General features: G+C 43.6%; 1 long non-coding RNA gene across 1 annotated transcript in view; it reads right to left on the bottom strand.

The window, feature by feature from the left end:
• The window catches only part of LOC124545445, a 56,026-nt gene extending 37,304 nt beyond the window's left edge, over window positions 1–18,722 (bottom strand). The window contains exon 1 of the long non-coding RNA XR_006967631.1: window positions 18,640–18,722. This is a non-coding gene — a long non-coding RNA (uncharacterized LOC124545445). The remainder of the gene's footprint in view (window positions 1–18,639) is intronic.
• Window positions 18,723–20,077: the final 1,355 nt, after the last annotated feature.

The raw sequence follows: 20,077 nt of genomic DNA, 5'->3' as shown, positions 1-20,077 counted from the left end.
TCACCAGGACATTTAAGTAGGAGTGAAAGGCATTATAGTTCCTAAAAAAAATGATGTGTTCCACTATAAATACACTACTGGTCATTAAAATTGCTACACCACTAAGATAACGTGATACAGACGCGATATTTGACCGACAGGAAGAAGATCCTGTGATATGCTAATGATTAGCTTTTCAGAGCATTCACACAAGGCAGGCGCCGGTGGCGACACCTACAACGTGCTGACATGAGGAAAGTTTCCAACCGATTTCTCATACACAAACTGCAGTTGACCGGCGTTGCCTGGTGAAACGTTGTTGTGATGCCTCGTGTAAGGAGGAGAATGCGTACCATCACGTTTCCGACTTTCATAAAGGTCGGATTGTAGCCCATCACGATTGCGGTTTATCATAGAGCAACATTGCTGCTCGCGTTGGTCGAGATCTAATGACTGTTAGCACAATGTGGAATCGGTGGGTTCAGGAGGGTAATGCGGAACGCCATGCTGCATACCAACGGCCTCGTATCACTAGGAGTCGAGATGACAGGCACCTTATACGCATGGCTATAACGGATCGTGCAGCCACGTCTCGATCCCTGAGTCAACAGATGGGGACGTTTGCAAGACAACAACCATCTGCACTAACAGTTTGACGACGTTTGCAGCAGCATGGACTATCAGGTCGGAGACCATGGCTGCCGTTAACCTTCACGCTGCATCACAGACAGGGGCGCCTGCGATGGTATACTCAACGACGAACCTGGGTGCACGAATGGCAAAACGTCATATTTTCGGATGAATCCAGGTTCTGTTTACAGCATCATGATGGTCGCATCCGTGTTTGGCGTCATCGTGGTGAACGCACATTGCAAGCGTGTATTTTTCATCGCCATACTGGTGTATCACCCGGTGTGATGGTATGGGGTGCCATTGGTTACACGTCTCGGTCACCTCTTGTTCGCATTGACAGCACTATGAACAGCGGACGCTACATTTCAAATGTGTTACGACCCGTGGCTCTACCCTTCATTCGATCCATGCGAAACCCTACATTTCAGCAGGATAATGCACCACCGCATGTTGCAGGTCCTGTACCGGCCTTTCTGGATACAGAAAATGTTCGACTGCTGCCCTCACCAGCACATTCTCCAGATCTCTCGCCAATTCAAAAAGTCTGGTCAATGGTGGCCGAGCAACTGGCTCGTCACAATACGCCAGTCACTCTTGACGAAGTATGGTATCGTGTTGAAGCTGCATGGGCAGCTTTACCTGTACACGCCAACCAAGCTCTGTTTGACTCAATGCCCAGGCGTATCAAGGCCGTCATTACAGCCAGAGGTGGTTGTTCTGGGTACTGATTTCTTAGGATCTATGCGCCCAAATTACGTGAAAATGTAATCACATGTTAGTTCTAGTATAATATATTTGTCCGATTAATACCTGTTTATTATCTGCATTTTTTCTTGGAGTAGCAATTTTAATGGCCAGTAGTGTACATGAAGGTGGAGAAAAAGTAATATAAAACGAATTTGCTGAAAATATGAGGAAGAAGGCAGTTCCACAAGACTGAAGCAATGCTGTAACTGTTCTTCTTCACAAGTAAGGAGAGAGACAAGAAAAAAGAAATAACATACGAATCTGCCTTCCCTCCGTAATGTGCAAAATTTTCACTAGAATTATATCCGGCCTCAAAGAGTAATCGTTGTCTAGTGATCTGGCGAAAGAACAAACTGGTTTTAGATGTAGAACAGGCCATATTTTGACCGTGTACGAACTAAAAGCGCCGAGAGATGGGTGCAGATTATTACCATTTCACAAATTGCTCGTTTTCATCTACATCTACATCATTACTCGGCACGGCATCTGACAGTGTGTGGCGGAGTGTCCTTCTGCAACCACTGACTAATCTCTCTTCCCTGTTCTGCTTTCAGGGGAATCTGTAATAACATTAGTGAAACAAGGGATTGATTCAACCGATGTTAGTATACCGATTAATACAGCACACCAAACAGTAATTAGCCGCCAACTCGAGATATGACACTAATACTCTTTGACGCCACTTCTCGTCCAATGGCCTGAATTCCGTGAGGAAGAGAGTTGGCAAGTTTCTTAAGTTATATCAGTTCATTCATAATTAGATCAGTGGAAGTACAAGTTGCTGGGCGTTTAATGTTATTTTCAACCACCATTCCAAACAACCGCAAAAATGTACTGTAGGATTAACCTCTAGTGACCTAGCGAGCCAGGAGAGGTACGACAGAGGTTCTTCGTGCTCGTCGAACCAGGAACAGAAACATGGAAACCAGTTAACACGGCTTTTTTCATCTTGGAAGACAGGGTGTTCACAGTACACCCGTCTCAAATATGTAGAAGACAGGGTGAAAAGGGGGTCTCTTAGTCGTCTTTCATGAAACTATTACTTGTAATGACTATTTTGTCTTAATTTAGTTCAAAAAAATGGTTCAAATGGCTCTGAGCACTATGGGACTTAACTACTGAGGTCATCATTCCCCTAGAACTTAGAACTACTTAAACCTAACTAACCTAAGGACATCACACACATCCATGCCCGAGGCAAGACTCGAACCTGTGACCGTAGCGGTCGCGCGGTTCCAGACTGTTGCGCCTAGAACCGCTCGGCCACTCCGGCCGGCCTAATTTAGTTCACCACATTGCTTTTCTGCCACTTGCTTAAAATATAATAGTGCCTCAGAGAAGGTTTTCGTACGGAAATAACTTTATTGATTTTATTTCATTCTTACTTTGTATCAGCATTCTGTATTATCAATTATCCATAATCCTAACCATGGATAGGTCTCTTGTGTATGAATGTGTCGATGAGTGGACGTGTATATGTGATCGTATAATCAGAATACATTTCCTGTTTATCGTTATAGAGGCTTAGAAATGTCCGTTGCATTTAGTTTTCAAAGCTGGCGTGTGACGTGACCAGGTCAGAGGCAATAGTTTGTTCGGCTCCTTTAAAAAGTATATCTTACGATTGGACAGACAGATCAGCTTGCAATTTGTCGATATCTCCATCTGATTCTTGTTTATATTTTGTACATTAAACTCGTGGGAGCCTTTAGCAACAGGCTCTGGCGCTTTTAGCATCTTCGAGATTGGACAAAGTGCTTGGTACCCCACTGATTTTCCTTTTGACTAGCTGTCTTCCGCCTCCACTCAGGGTTGTTGTACCAGACCACAGGGTCTGGGAAGGTTTAGAAATTTTCTGTGTTAGTTGGTCTGCGTCGGAGGGATTGAGGGGTAAGTCATGTTACCTACTTACCATAAAGAATTTTGGTTGGGATTCTAGTTACTCGTTTCGTCTCATAACGCAGGTAATCACTGCAGTAATTAGATTCAGTTATTAAGGAAATCACGTGGCTGGATTCTTTGTGTGTCAGTTTCTTCGAGTCCAACTTGGTTCTTGTAAGGACGACATGACGTCACTATCCACCCATGTTAGGGTGATTCTATTGTGGTATACAGAATTTCTTGCGGATAATTAATAGTCACATGCAAGGATTGACGGTAACACTTGCTATTCGTAGTATTTACAACGTTTTCTTTAATTTTTTTGTATGGTGAACTTATTCTCCAGTGACTTTCTTTCCCACCTGTAACGATCGTCTGAGTTTTAGTGCGATCCTTTGCTGAGAGAATTATATTTAAATTTATCCATGTTATATGGATGTTGTTTGAGGTCTGAGACTGTATTATCAGATTATGTGGAATAATTTTATATTACATATAATTTTATATTCCACATAATGAGATAATCATGTCCAGACAAATCAATTTATAGTTGAAACTTACTGGCAGATTAAAACTGTGTGCCCGACCGAGACTCGAACTCGGGACCTTTGCCTTTCGCCGGCAAGTGCTCTACCAACTGAGCTACCGAAGCACGACTCACGTCCGGTACTCACAGCTTTACTTCTACCAGTACCTCGTCTCCTACCTTCCAAACTTTACAGAAGCTCTCCTGCGAGACTCATTCTGGAAACATCCCCCAGGCTGTGGCTAAGCCATGTCTCCGCAATATCCTTTCTTTCGGGAGTGCTAGTTCTGCATGTCTCGCAGGAGAGCTTCTGTAAAGTTTGGAAGGTAGGAGACGAGGTACTGGTAGAAGTAAAGCTGTGAGTACCGGACGTGAGTCGTGCTTCGGTAGCTCATTTGGTAGAGCACTTGCCCGCGAAAGGCAAAGGTCCCGAGTTCGAGTCTCGGTCGGGCACACAGTTTTAATCTGCCAGTATGTTTCATATCAGCGCACACTCCGCTGCAGAGTGAAAATATCATTCTGGAAACATCCCCCAGGCTGTGGCTAAGCCATGTCTCCGCAATATCCTTTCTTTCGGGAGTGCTAGTTCTGCATGTCTCGCAGGAGAGCTTCTGTAAAGTTTGGAAGGTAGGAGACGAGGTACTGGTAGAAGTAAAGCTGTGAGTACCGGACGTGAGTCGTGCTTCGGTAGCTCAGTTGGTAGAGCACTTGCCCGCGAAAGGCAAAGGTCCCGAGTTCGAGTCTCGGTCGGGCACACAGTTTTAATCTGCCAGTATGTTTCATATCAGCGCACACTCCGCTGCAGAGTGAAAATCTCATTCTGGCAATTTATAGTTGTTATGGTTCTTCATTTATCAAGTTATATGTGGAGACAGTCTGTTTAGAACCATTATTCCCCACATGGACCCGTATAGTTAAGATGACTAAGATTTGTTAAAGGATTACTAAAATCGAGGAGAGAACACCTCGCTGCTAATAAACGAACTCTTTCACGGATTTTGTAATCTCGAAAGCGTTACGGAGATGATAGATGAACTCCAGTGGAAGACTCTGCAAGAGAGACGCTCAATAGCTCGGTACGGGCTTTTGTTGAAGTTTCGAAAACATATCTTCACCGAGGAGTCAAGCAGTATATTGCTCCCTCCTACGTATATCTCTTGAAGAGACCATGAGGATAAAATCGGAGAGATTAGAGCCCACACAGAGGCATATCGACGATCCTTCTTTCCACGAACAATACGAGACTGGAATAGAAGGGAGAACCGATAGAGGTACTCAAGGTACCCTCCGCCACATACAGTCAGGTGCATTGCGGAGTATGGATGTAGATGTAGATGTAGATTATAGTTCATTTGTCTTTTCCCCCACGCGTATGCCACCACTCCCTTCCACCTCCTATGATTATTAACAATAGCTGTCCTGCTTGCGAAATGTCTTTTTAAATGATTAATGAAAATAATTGCCTCATTATTTCTGCTGAAGTGGCTAAGTCAGGTTCTGATGCGCATTAAAGATAAATCATTTGGCAAAATTCCATTAAATTCTCGTAACGACGTCGTGCGACACTGTACTCAGTGGAACTTGCAAATCGAGAGGCACTGATTGCTCATGATGAGAAGTGCAGTGGCGTCATAAAGTCCATGGTGTATGGCGAAAGATGTATACCGTGTTCTAAAAAAACTAAATTCAGAATCAGACAGTAATAACACGATAGACAGCATAAAGATCGACGCATCGCAGAGGAGTTATGCAAACTAATCACAATCTGATATTGATACAGATATCGACAGAAAATGGAAAATTTTAGTCTTTGGCGGCCTGTGACGCTGCAGCGCTATTTCACCGCACAGCTGGCAAGTATATTGGACAGGGGACATGCCAATATCATGGCAATAAATTCTTTGCTAATTTTATTCCGTGTATTCGGATGAACGGAAACTGTGCCTCCCAGACAGGTGTGTGAACATTGTAAGCAGATGTCAGCACTTGAGAGCGGACGTGTAGTTGGGCTCAAAGATGACTGTTGGGCTAATCGAATAATCGCTCGACATTTGAACAAGAACAATGCCACTATTCGAGGACATTGGTAGGGATGAGTGAACCTTGGCTGAACGCAGCGTCAAGACAAAAGCAGTCGACTTTGTGAGAAGACAGAATATGACGGCCGAGCAATCGTTACAGAGGCACTCAAAAGCCCGGATTCATCAGTATCATCGACCTGACGTGCAACTGGTTCTTCTTTGGCGACAAGGACCATAAAGAGGCGGCTTACAGAGAAAGAGCTCACCTTACGGTGCCACTTGCACCAGCTACCATTGACCTCCGCACACGAACAAGCCCGTTTGCAGCGGTATCGGGCACGTTCGGCGTGCTATGTTGCTGACCGGAGTAGAATTGTCTTCAGTGATTAGAACAGATTGGATTAGATTCATCTTTCGTTCCATAGACCCAAAAATGAGACGATTCTCGTGGGCGTGAAACATGTCAGAAAGTATAACATAAAAAACAAAGAACATCTGAATGTAATACTCACTTACCTGGTCATTTGTCAGGAGATTGTAAAAATGCATGACTACATTACAATAAAGTGTATATGCTACTATTTACAGAACTAATACATTGTCAGAATGAAACATAGTGACGCGCTTTTAATAAATTTGTTAGACACAACGTACCTAATCTTGGCTGTTGTGACCAAGTGTTGTCAAAACTGAAATATAACAGAGGTTTTTATTTAAGCGGGTCTAATAGTCCTTGTTAAGGGGTTCAGCTATAGGGTAGAAGGAGCTGCCTATCAAGAACTCTTTCAAACTCTGTTTGAACTGTGATTTATGTGAAACCAGCCTGTTAATGGTTGCTGGTAATTTATTGAAAATGTTCCTGAGTATTCGACCATTTTTGGGCCAAGGTAAGTGATTTTAAGTCTTCATGTGCATTTCTCTTATTCCTAGTACTGTTACTATGTTTTGAATTATTGGTTGGAGATAGAGACGTATTATTTGCAACTAATTTCGCTAAGGAATAATTATACTGAGAAGCAATGGTTAAAAACCCAGTTCCTTGAACAAGTTTCTACATAATGTTCTTAGATGCACACCACAAATGAGTCCTACTACACGTTTTTGCACTCTAAACACTTTTGCTCGGTTTGACGAGTTACCATAGAATTTGATCCCTTTTGACATCATAGAATGAAGGTAAGCAAATATATGTCGGACATCTGTCGTTATTCGCATTGAAAATGCAGACTTGTTTAGGCGCTTCAGTAATTCAGTGGTGTGCCCTACCCAAATGAATTTATTATCCCAGGAATTTAACACTGTCAGCGTCTTCGATCTGCATATCTTCATATGTTGTACACATACTGGAAGGGAATCTCTCACAGGTTCTGAACTGGATCTTTTCACTGTTTAATGACAGTGAATTAGCTTTAAACCATTTGTAATATCAGTGAAAATTTGATTAGCAGCCATTTATAAATGTGCACTTGTCATGCTATTTACTGCAATGTTTTTACCATCTGCAAATAAAGGAAACTTAGCATTTGACAAGAGACGAGAGGTCATTAATGCACACAAGAAAAAGCAACGGCCCCAAGAAGGAACCTTGAGGGACAACACATGTAATCAATGCCCATTCAGATGAAGGCCGTTTGCTTACTCTACATGTATTTCGCAACCACTTCCATTCTTCCTGTTAGGTAAGACTCCAATCATTTCTTGGCACTGCCGGTGACACCATAATATTATAACAGACTTAAGAGGACACTGCGATTCACACAAAGCCTTTTGAAAGGATATAGAAAATGCCAGTAGCCGCTAATTTCTTATCTAATGAGTTAAGTAAATTTTCACTGTACATATAAATAGATTTCTCTAGATCTAATCCCTTAATGAACCCAAAACTGTATCTTGGACTATATATTATTTGCAGGCAGACGCTTAAGAAGACACATGAACGAAATCTTTTCAAATATTTTTTAAATAGCAGGCAAAACTAAAATTGGTCGATAGTTTCACAGAAACTTTGTTGTAAAGAGGCATAAATCGAGCATAATTTTTTCCAGTCTGGAAATGTTCCACTGATAATAGTTTGATTACGCAAATAACTTAAGACAGAACTGAACTCACTTGAGCACTCTTTGATTAAATTCACTGATATGTTATCTAAGCAAAAGAATACTTTGATTTTTAAGGATTCTGCGATGGATGCTGCTTCTTTGGGAGACGTGAGTGTTAGTTCCATTTTACTGAGGTTATTACTGAAGACTAGTCTCAGATATTCCATTGCACTGCTTACTGAACCTGATAACCCCAAGCTGATGAGTCCGCTTCGGACTGAGCTCGGCAAGGCCGTCCAACCAGCTCGAGCTTTTGACAATCCAACGCCCAAGTTGGACAGAATCTGGCATAATATCCCTTAGAAGGATATCTTAGAACAGTGCCAAGCTGAATAACTGCTTGCATAAGGGGAAGAGGTGGACCAGCTCGTTACTGACTTGCTCAATTTGTGGAGCTCTTTTTCTTCAATAAATCGTACACTTTTTTCTGAGACCATTTGTTTGTCTGTACATGTACATAACGTATACCGATATCCATCACATTTGGATAATTTTTTCGTAGTGCGTCGTTTTCTTCTTTTCTTAGAGTGTATTATAGGAAAAAACGGGCATCTTTTAAGGGCAGCATTCCACACTGTAAATACTGAATTAAGTGCTTCATTAGCGTTCATGGTAAACTGATGGATGAGCCAAATTTATGATACGAAAAACGTCGCAGAACCACCTCTGGTCTGAACTAAAACTGCCACATACACTTTAGACACTCAGGTTCAAAAACCTTATTGGGCGTTCGATGCACTCAACGCCTTGAAATCAGGTAGCTTTGCTATTTAATAAAATATACAACCCATGTCCGTCAGTATGTTTATTAGAGTGTCATGTAAAAATCTTAAGTAAATCGGTCAAGTACTTTTCGAGAATTTTGGTAACAATATTAAATAATGACTTGTATATGTATAGTACCATATATTTGGTGATGGGCACGTTCAAACACGATAGGTTTTCCTATTCTGACTTGTCTCCACATCGATACCTCTTACTGCGCCTATTCCATAAAACCATATGTAAGACGTTGTGGTCTCCTGACCTTCATTGCTTACATATTCCGCCCTCACAGTTATATTCTGCACATCAAGACGCTTCATTCGAATCCAAACTCGATAAGATAAAGTCAATGTTGTATGAATTCATGAAACGATATGCAGATAACTAGTATATCGCAAATGCGCTCCAAGATTGAAATACTCGAGGCTGGTGTACAGACACACATTCAAGAGACCACAGTCGCAGGGGATTTTAGTTCAGGAGACGCAAACCGCACAATGGGATGCCGGTCCCTTCAGAGGACGAGTCAACCCCGCCCGCCCGTGGTGTGGACAGTGTTGGCCTGATGCCTGAGTGAAAGAAAGAACGACCCCGTGTTCGGCTTAAAAGCAAATTCCGCTACATTGTGTGGGAGCATCCGGCCTACGCATTCTTTACAAATATAGCATGCAGTTTCAGAGATTTTCACAGGGAGACAGCAAGCACCAAACGCCGATTCTACAGATTTCCGTATTGGCCACCTTAAACGAAACGTCATTCTCCCGTTTTAGAAGAGCAATGCCGATTGGCAGACGATATTCCTGACGCCTTGAGCTGAAGGAGTAATGGAAGAGACCGAAAGATATACCCCTTCACGTCCGGTGTGGAGAGGGGCCGTACCGTTGTCGCTCTTGGAGCCAGAACACGTAACGAGAGCCTGAGCGCTCGCACATGTACTCAAAGAGCGAGGAACAAATCTCTCCTCAGTACTTCACTGGGAGAGCACCTCTGTCGAAAGCGAATCGGAGTGCGACTCTATATTGAGTCCTTGCGATTAAGCGTTGTTCACTGTGTTGGCCGCCACACTCATTGTGCGGTGTGAATGGACAGAGTTAAAGTTAAATGCCTGCGAGAGAATTTTTGAGTGGCATCGTCGTGGACTGGTTATCTGACCGTTGTACCACGCCAATAGTTAAACTAGGGGCGAATAGGAGTCCTTCTTCATCAAGGCGTATGGAGAGTTTGATTGGCGAAGATCAATCCAGAGAGAATGAGAGTTATCTTATTTGTCAGCAGCGAGCGACGCAGACAGCAGTCATTGCAGCTTACAGTATTGTGCGCTACAGCTATTGCGAGTCCCATATTTCCTCCACAACAGTACACTTCACTGCATTTCACACACGACAGCCATGACCATACCTAGCAACGTTCTAGCGGATAATTATTCAAGTTGAGTAGGCGCGGCTCTCAGCCATTCTGTCAAGTCAATAACAATCTTAAACTTTGTATAGAAATTTCATTAGCGAATCCTATCCTTAGGAGGTAACTTCACATTCTGAAAAAAAACCAGAAATAACTTGTTCAGTTCATAACTAAATGTGCCATTGTGATTTCTCAGAATTTTAGCAAAATAAATAATAATTTCCGTTAGTTTCATGTTTTTCTAACACTAGCTAGCACTACTCCAGTACCCACGTATCCCACTAGTTACATAAGAAATTTTGCTGAAAAATTTTCAGCCAGTTCTCTTTAGAACGTTAGGAGCGTCTGTCTGACTTCTGTAGTAGTGTGGGGGTGGAAATTGCGTCTTGCAGGAGCCACAGGGTCAAGGGTACATCCCAGATTAATCCGTTGTGCAGAATGACAGAATAGCACCCAACTGCCACCACAGAATGGCACTTGCACAACGTCTCACTGCCACGACCTACATCGTTGATTGAGTATTGGGTGGCCAACTACTACCCATTCTACACGATCAGCAGCGCTCTTAAGCGACCAGTGTGTTTTTTTAAGGTTGTGATTCTTGTGCGGTGAGCTATTATAAGCCAGTGCTGCAGCTTCCACTCCTCTTATTGAAGATATTCAGTAATTAATCATTGAAAAGGAGCAAGAAAAAGGTACCTTATCGCCAAAACTGCACTCAGTATCGGCAGAGGAAGTATTCAGGTCTGAAGATATTAAAGTATGGAGGAATAGCGTTGAAGAAACTTATCTCATGCTGGAGCACGGAATTTAGGGAGGTTTCCTATAGTTGTAAGGCGTAAGCCGGGTATGGTAATCTCATCTTAGTTTTGCAGAATACATTGGGCTCGTAGAATGAAATAACTTAATAAAGGAATTTTTGTTTAGAAATAGCAGATTTTCCGTCTGGACTGTTATTAAATGTATTATTCACAACGAATGCTATTTCGATCTATTTTGACATTCTCAAGTAAAAGCTGTGACAATAAAAATGACTTGAAAACTAGTTCATCTTTAAGAATACATTTTGTTGTCAAGACTTTTCACAAAAATAATTTTTTGCTGATAGAAATTGCGATCGTGGTGAATAAATACACTCTTGGAAATTGAAATAAGAACACCGTGAATTCACTGTCCCAGTAAGGGGAAACTTTATTGACACATTCCTGGGGTCAGATACATCACATGATCACACTGACAGAACCACAGGCACATAGACACAGGCAACAGAGCATGCACAATGTCGGCACTAGTACAGTGCATATCCACCTTTCGCAGCAATGCAGGCTGCTATTCTTCCATGGAGACGATCGTAGAGATGCTGGATGTAGTCCTGTGGAACGGCTTGCCATGCCATTTCCACCTGGCGCCTCAGTTGGACCAGCGTTCGTGCTGGACGTGCAGACCGCGTGAGACGACGCTTCATCCAGTCCCAAACATGCTCAATGGGGGACAGATCCGGAGATCTTGCTGGCCAGGGTAGTTGAATTACACCTTCTAGAGCACGGTGGGTGGCACGGGATACATGCGGACGTGCATTGTCCTGTTGGAACAGCAAGTTCCCTTGCCTGTCTAGGAATGGTAGAACGATGGGTTCGATGACGGTTTGGATGTACCGTGCACTATTCAGTGTCCCCTCGACGATCACCAGTGGTGTACGGCCAGTGTAGGAGATCGGTCCCCACACCATGATGCCGGGTGTTGGCCCTGTGTGCCTCGGTCGTATGCAGTCCTGATTGTGGCGCTCACCTGCACGGCGCCAAACACGCATACGACCATCATTGGCACCAAGGCAGAAGCGACTCTCATCGCTGAAGACGACACGTCTCCATTCGTCCCTCCATTCACGCCTGTCGCGACACCACTGGAGGCGGGCTGCACGATGTTGGGGCGTGAGCGGGAGAAGGCCTAACGGTGTGCGGGACCGTAGCCCAGCTTCATGGAGACGGTTGCGAATGGTCCTCGCCGATACCCCAGGAGCAACAGTGTCCCTAATTTGCTGGGAAGTGGCGGTGCGGTCCCCTACGGCACTGCGTAGGATCCTACGGTCTTGGCGTGCATCCGTGCGTCGCTGCGGTCCGGTCCCAGGTCGACGGGCACGTGCACCTTCCGCCGACCACTGGCGACAACATCGATGTACTGTGGAGACCTCACGCCCCACGTGTTGAGCAATTCGGCGGTACGTCCACCCGGCCTCCCGCATGCCCACTATACGCCCTCGCTCAAAGTCCGTCAACTGCACATACGGTTCACGTCCACGCTGTCGCGGCATGCTACCAGTGTTAAAGACTGCGATGGAGCTCCGTATGCCACGGCAAACTGGCTGACACTGACGGCGGCGGTGCACAAATGCTGCGCAGCTAGCGCCATTCGACGGCCAACACCGCGGTTCCTGGTGTGTCCGCTGTGCCGTGCGTGTGATCGTTGCTTGTACAGCCATCTCACAGTGTCCGGAGCAAGTATGGTGGGTCTGACACACAGGTGTCAATGTGTTCTTTTTCCCATTTCCAGGAGTGTACGTACAAAAGTCCTTTGTAAAATAGGACAGACTTGTGGATGCAAGTAAACAAAAAAGGTTAACAGTTAAAATTGAAAGCAGGCCAGAAAATAAATTATTATAAGGCTAAAACAACATGTAAACTAATCATCGAAAAGGAAACATACCAATTATAAATGAAATCATGGGAGTATTTGAAGAACATTTGCAAACAATTTTCCAAACAAATTTTATCTGTGGCTTATACTGTAATCTAAAGTATTAGGACACCTTCTAGTGGACATTAATGTGCAGTGTGTCCATCCTTCGTCTCTATAACAGCTTGAACTCAACTGGGGACGCTGGAGAAATGGCAGACGATTCTTCCTCAAGAGGACAAAAGAAACAAGTTAGTGATGCTGGACGGTCCGGTCTAGTGTGATGTTCCAAAGGTGTTTCGCAGGTTCAGGTCGGGACTCTGTGCAGGCGAGTCCATTTCAGGAATGTCCTTATCCACAAACCACTGACTCACAGATGCTGCTTTACTGCAAGATGCATTGTCGTGGTGAGACCAAGACTTTTCGTCTCTGAACTGTTCCACCACTGTAAGAAGTACACAAAGTTATAAAATCTGTTCACATCCTACCAAGTACAGCGATTTGTGAAGCGCAGTAGGGGTGTCGCGAAAAACACCACCTTCTATGTATTTCATAGATGGGAGTAGACATTACGGCTTGCAACGTTCTTCAGGTATTCATCGAACCCAACGCTTCGATCGGATTGCTGAAGATTGGAACGAAACTCATCAGTCCAAATCACTCATTTCCACTCATCCACTGTTTAGTGACGTCTCCCCTCACATCACTTTAGCCGTCACTTAGAATTGACCACAGGGACGTGTGTATCATGAGGAGGTGACAGACAGTTGTACCCCGATATTGTTAACTCCCTACGCACAGTCATTGTGGTAGCTGGACTGCTGGGGGAACTTCGTGACTCACGACTGATTCCTCCCGCTGATTCCATGCGATTGTTCACAGTCTCTCTCCACAATCCTTGACGGTACCTGTCCATCAGTAGATGAAGTGTGATTGGTTTTGGTTTAGCTGTGACTGTTCCTTCGGTTTTCTACTTCACAATCAAGTCACCCACAGTCGACTGAGTTCGCCCGATCGACCCACTTTGTTGTTGTTGGTTCTTTGCTGATAACGAATTCCGTCCGCCTCCTTCTGTACCATCTTATTCATCTGTAAGACAGCTGTTGTTCCTGTCCTAGTCGCTACTTGTCATATTCATAATGCTGTCACTGATACTTGTATTATATGGTTCAAATGGCTCTGAGCACTGTGGGACTTAACTTCTGAGGTCATCAGTCCCCTAGAACTTAGAACTACTTAAACCTACCTAACCTAAGGACATCTCACACATCCATGCCCGAGGCAGGATTCGAACCTGCGACTGTAGCGGTCGTGCGGTCCCAGACTGTAGCGCCTAGAACCGCTCGGCCACCCCGGCCGGCGATACTTGTATTACGTTAGTGGATATTAGCAGAGAACGTACTGTTCGTAAATCACCGATTCTGATGCCCGAGGAACGTTTATCTACATCCGTTGGATCTGCAGCGGCAGATAACGTACAGTACTGCGAGATAAGGTCAGCAGTACATGGGAAGCTATCGTCATCAGTATCGTGGGAGCGCATGCGACACATCACGTGCCATCACTGATCAACTGATTAAACGGAACGTTCACGATACTGAGCTGCAGGCGCCAAGATAGGTAACGACGTCGTAGAACGTCAATCCTGAATACGACGTCTCTGAAGTCCATTCACCTACTCGTGTCACGCGACGCAGTTACACCGAGACTCACAGACTACCAGAACTTGGGTTTACTGTTAGAATGAAAGTTTTTATTTTCCAAGAAATTCTCTTCTCGTTGCTACATTAATGACCTTCGATCTTTAGATTTGGGTGCCATCAGCATCCACTTATCGGCTTCCTCAGAGCACTGCTATCTCTCGAAAGACAAATTTATTGCGGTTGCTGATAGCTTCCTCTCGGCGTCTTTTACTATTTACGACATTGTTTAAGAATTTCCAAATACTTTCCGTTTAAATCTAGTAGCTTAAATCTAAAGTGGCTTAAATTCAAAGAAATAGTATCGGCAGCAATTGAGAGGTTTATATCAAACAAACTAACAAACCGACGGACCTGATCCTTCTTGGTACACAAAACGGGTTAGAACGCTGTGGCAGAAACAACTAAATAAACATGCCAAATTTAAACAGACGCAAAATCCCCAAGATTGGCGATCCTTTACAGAAGCTCGAAACTTAGCGCGGAGTTCAATGAGAGAGGCCTATAACAGTTTCCACAACGAAACTTTGTCTCGAAACCTGGCAGAAATTCCAAAGAGATTCCGGTCGTATGTGAAGTATGTTAGCGGCAAGAAACAATCAATGCCTTCTCTGCGCGACAACAGTGGAGATACTATCGAAGGCAGTGCTGCCAAAGCAGATTTTCTATACACAGCCTTCCGAAATGCCTTCACAATAGAAGACGAAGCAAATATTTCAGATTTCGAATCGAGAACAGCTGCCAACATGAGTAATGTAGAAGTAAATATCCTCGGAGTAGTGAAGCAACTCAAATCACTTAATAAAAGAAAGTCTTTTGGTCCAGACTGTATACCAATTAGGTTCCTTTCGGTGTATGCTGATGCATTAGCTCCATACTTAACTATCATATACAACCGTTCGCTCGACGAAAGATCCGTACCCAAAGACTGGAAAGTTGCACAGGTCACACCAATATTCAAAAAAGGTAGTAGGATTAATCCACTAAATTACAGGCCCACATCGTTAACGTCGATATGCATCAGGATTTTAGAACATATATTGGGTTCGAACATTATGAATTACATCGAAGGAAACGGTATACTGACACACAGTCAACATGGGTTTAGAAAACATCGTTCCTGTGAAACACAACTAGCCCTTTATTCACATGAAGTGCTGAGTACTATTGACAAGGGATTTCTGATCGATTCCGTATTCCTGGATTTCCGGAAGGCTTTTGACAGTGTACCACACAAACATCTCGTAGTAAAATTGCGTGGTCTTGAATATCGTCTCAGTTATGTCACTGGATTTGCGATTTCCTCTCAGAGAGGCCACAGTTCGTAGTAATTGACGGAAAGGCATGGAGTAAAACAGAAGTGATTTCAGGCCCTTCGCTGTTCCTTCCCTATATAAACGATTTGGGAGACAATCTGAGCACCCGTCTTCTGTTGTTTGCAGATGACGCTGTCGTTTATCGACTAACAAAGTCATCAGAAGATCAAAACAAACTGCAAAACGATTTAGAAAAAATATCTGAATGATGCGAAAAGTGGCAGTTGACCTTAAATAACTAAAAGTGTGAGGTCATCGACATGAGTACTAGAAGTAACTCGTTAAACTTCGGTTACACGATAAATCAGACTAATCTAAAAGCCGTAAATTCAACTAAATACCTAGGTATTACAATTACGAACAACTGAAATTGGAAAGAACACACAGAAAATGTTGTGGGGAGGGCTAACCAAAGGCTGCGTTTTATTGGCAGGACACTTAGAAAATGTAACAGACCTACTAAGGAGACTGCCTACACTACGCTTGTCCGTCCTCTTTTAGAATACTGTTGCGCAGTGTGGGATCCTTACCAGGTAGGAGTGACGGAGTACATCGAAAAAGTTCAAAGAAGGGCAGCACGTTTTGTATTATCGCGAAATATGGGAGAGAGTGTCACAGAAATGATACAGGGTTTGGGCTGGACATCATTAAAAGAAAGGCGCTTTTCCTTGCGACGGAATCTTCTCACGAAATTCCAATCACCAACTTTCTCCTCCGGATGCGAAAATATTTTGTTGACACTGACCTACATAGGGCGGAACGATCACCACGATAAAATAAGGGAAATCTGAGTTCGTACCGAGAGATATAAGTGTTCATTCTTTCCGCGCGCTATACGAGATTGGAATAATAGAGAATTGTGAAGGTGGTTTGATGAACCCTCTGCCAGGCATTTAAATGTGATTTGCAGAGTATCCATGAAGATGTAGATGTAGGTGTAGAGCTTATATTCTTAAAAGGTATAATTAAATAAAAGTAATGGCGAGTCTGACCATCCTTAATTTTCTGTCTGATGATATAGTTTGCATTGTTTACTATTTAGCCAATGTATCGCGTAAAAACTTCCGTTTTCAGCTTGAACATTCCTACCATACGTGATAGCTATCTTCTCTTCTCAACAACATACGTATCAGCTCAGCGGACAGATTTTCGGCACCCACTTAAGAGAACACACTGAAGCGCTGTGGATGGTGCAGAAATGGTACCAGCCGGTGGTGTGACGCACCTTCGCTGATTTACAAGTAATGTGTTCGAATTTACGAATATGCACAACCATCAGCTGGATAATGGACTTACGGCAATAACAATTTGTGCTGATTCGGAACCGGATTTTTCACTGGTCGTGAGCGGTCGCCTTACCATTAGGCTATCCGAGCACACTTCCATAAGTCCAAACTGTACTCGTCCATCTAGTATCAGTTTTCCCGTACGGAAGTCGCTTGCCCCGTGTTGGCGGGTAAACACAATATTCCAGTGCCTGTGTTATTCAAAAGTCCAAAGTAATGTTCCTTTGGACATACATACATGGATCTGGCCATGAAGAATGCTCGGAAAGCCTAATGGTAAGGTGACTCTCGCAGTAAGTGGGAAAATCGAATTCGAGTCCCGGTCCGGCACCGATTTTCATTATCGTCATTCCATTATGGTGACGATGGTTGACCATCTTTGCAATTGCAGATACATTTCATGTATTTCATAATGGCTGTAGTCGCTGCAGTACCTGTTCCTTCGGACATGTCGCAGGTTCGAATCCTGCCTCGGGCATGGATGTGTTTGATGTCTGTAGTTTTAAGTAGTTCTAAGTGTAGGGGACTGATGGCCTCAGATGTTAAGTCCCATAGTGATCAGAGCCATTTGAACCATCTGAACAAAAGATTTCGGGCGCGAACGATGTTCTTAGACTTTATAACAAAGATTATTCTTAAACGTGGCTTCATTTATTCATCGCGAATGAATGTACACCAGCCGATAGATTTAAGTTAATGTTAATGTGTTTAACCATAATCAGAAACCGTGCTCTATTCATATGGGTATTTCACCTGTGTAAAACGAACAGGCTGATATGATGATTTAATAAATCTTTTGATACAGAATGACAAAGAGCAATTTTTATCGCAGCTGAAGCATTTTTGCGAGGCTTGGTATGCCTGAAAATAGTTAGCATACATAAACCATACTAGAATGCGTAGCACAGCTTGTATCATGCGGGCACCACACGTAACAACGACTAAAACGAAACATGATATTGCAGTGACTGTGTTTTTCCGAATTACGATGCAAAGTTCCTTCTGCCATGCAGGCATGCCCGAACGAAAAGGCACTGCGGCGACTGAAGGCGTTATGAAACCCATGAAATGTATTCACACTTGTGAGTATGAACTACCATCAGCAGTATAATGGAATGACGACAATGAAAATTTGTGCCGGACCCCGGACTCGAACCGGGATATCTCACTTATCGGGAGCGGTCGCCTTACCTTTTTGGTATCCAAGCACGACTCACGGCCATACACAAATTTCCATTTGTCATGCAATATCACATTTAACCGCCGACGCCGCCCAAGCGACTTTCAAGTAAAATGTCTGTTATGTACGGGAATATACGTGATTGATGTACGAGTACAGGTTGTAGACACAAGGAAGTGTGGGTGTGGCCGTGTGTCGTGCTCGGATAACCAAATGATGAGGCGACCGCTCGCGACAAGCAGGGAATCCAGGTTCGACCCCGGCCCGGCACAAATTTTCATAGTGTCGTCATTCCATTGTACAGCTGACGGTAGTTCATATTCGCAAACTGCCAATAAATGTCATGTATAAAACGATAACGCTTAGTAACCAGAGTGACTTCAAATGGAGACAGATCATCGTACATTCTCTAACAAACAATTCGGTCCTTACCTGTTGTTACTCGCCGTGTGTGGACGCAGCAGCAGATGTGGGGGTGTCACAGGTGTGTAGCTACGTTAGGTGGCCGCGTGCAGGTCGCATTTGAGAGTAACTCCGCGGCCTGCCTGGATGATAAGTGGAGCCCTTATCAGAGATTATGGAGCCGCCGCGATACGCTCTGAGTAGGCGGTGCGGTGGCTGGTTCCCGGAATGGAGACACTCCAGGTCGGCGTAGATGCGTATGCCGTATCCGGCGAGATACGAGCAGGAAGCAGAGGGTACTGTACACTAAATGAGTGAGAACTTATGAATGGTAGCCAGCCTCACGTGAATGTATACTGATACAGGACAAAATGATAAGTTTGTTGCGACAGGTATCTTGTGAGTGTGCGTGATTCCGCGAGCAGAGAAAGTTCAAATATTTTTTTGTACGCAGCTGTTTTTTATTATAAAATAACTGTCACTTGACGGATAAAACCCATGTTTAGACAATAGTTACAGTGAGCTAAAAGTGACTTTCGTCTGTTAAATGATGGCTTATAAAATATCGCGATGGTGCACACAGAAAATCTTTGTGTTAACTAGATGGCTACTTCGATAAAAAAAATGCATATGATTTTGTCGTCCACCCACTGCTTTTCCATAAGTTGGAACATCACATTCCTACCGGAAGGAGCTGAATAATGGTTTATATTATACCTAGAAAACAGCAAAAAGTAGATAGCTCTTTCCTTAACATCCATACGAATGATCTGCCAAAATAACACGGTGGGTGATGCAAAAAGATTTCTATGCAATGTGAAGTGAATGAGTTAGCAATTTGGGTACAGGATATCATCAGCAAATAAAAACCCGTTTGGCACTTAACTGTAAACAAAACATTGTGCGTAAAACTTGTGACATGGAACTCTTGATGAAGCAAAAATTATCTTGCGTCTAGGTGATCAGGTAATCAGGGAAGTCAATTAATTTAAGTTGTTACACCAAAGATCGATGAATATTTCTATTGGACGTATCACAGTGAGGATCATGTGCAGAAATTAATTCAGCTATTATTGAGAGAATCCTCACTGTTTGACAATGAAATGTGGAAGCTTGTTAACCTAGCGCACATTCCTTCTATTATGCCAAATTTTATCACACACTCCAAGACAAAGAGAAAAACGCACCAAAAAACAATTATCCGTATGGAAAGAGAATCGACAGATGCGTCGTAAATGTTACGCGTCCCGGTCACCTCTTGTTAGCATTGACGGCACTTTGAACAGTGGACGTTACATTTCAGGTGTGTTACGACCCGTGGCTCTACCTTTCATTCGATCACTGCGAAAACCTACATTTCAGCAGGATAATGCACGAACGCAAGTTGCAGGTTCTGTACGGGACTTTCTGGATACAGAAAATGTTCGACTGCTGCCCTGTCCATAACATTCTCGAGATCTCTCACCAA

Source organism: Schistocerca americana, chromosome 8, assembly GCF_021461395.2.
Source record: "Schistocerca americana isolate TAMUIC-IGC-003095 chromosome 8, iqSchAmer2.1, whole genome shotgun sequence".
Taxonomy (NCBI): Eukaryota; Metazoa; Arthropoda; class Insecta; order Orthoptera; family Acrididae; genus Schistocerca; species Schistocerca americana.
Note: the sequence above shows the minus strand (reverse complement) of the source record. Positions and strands in the feature narration are given on the sequence as shown.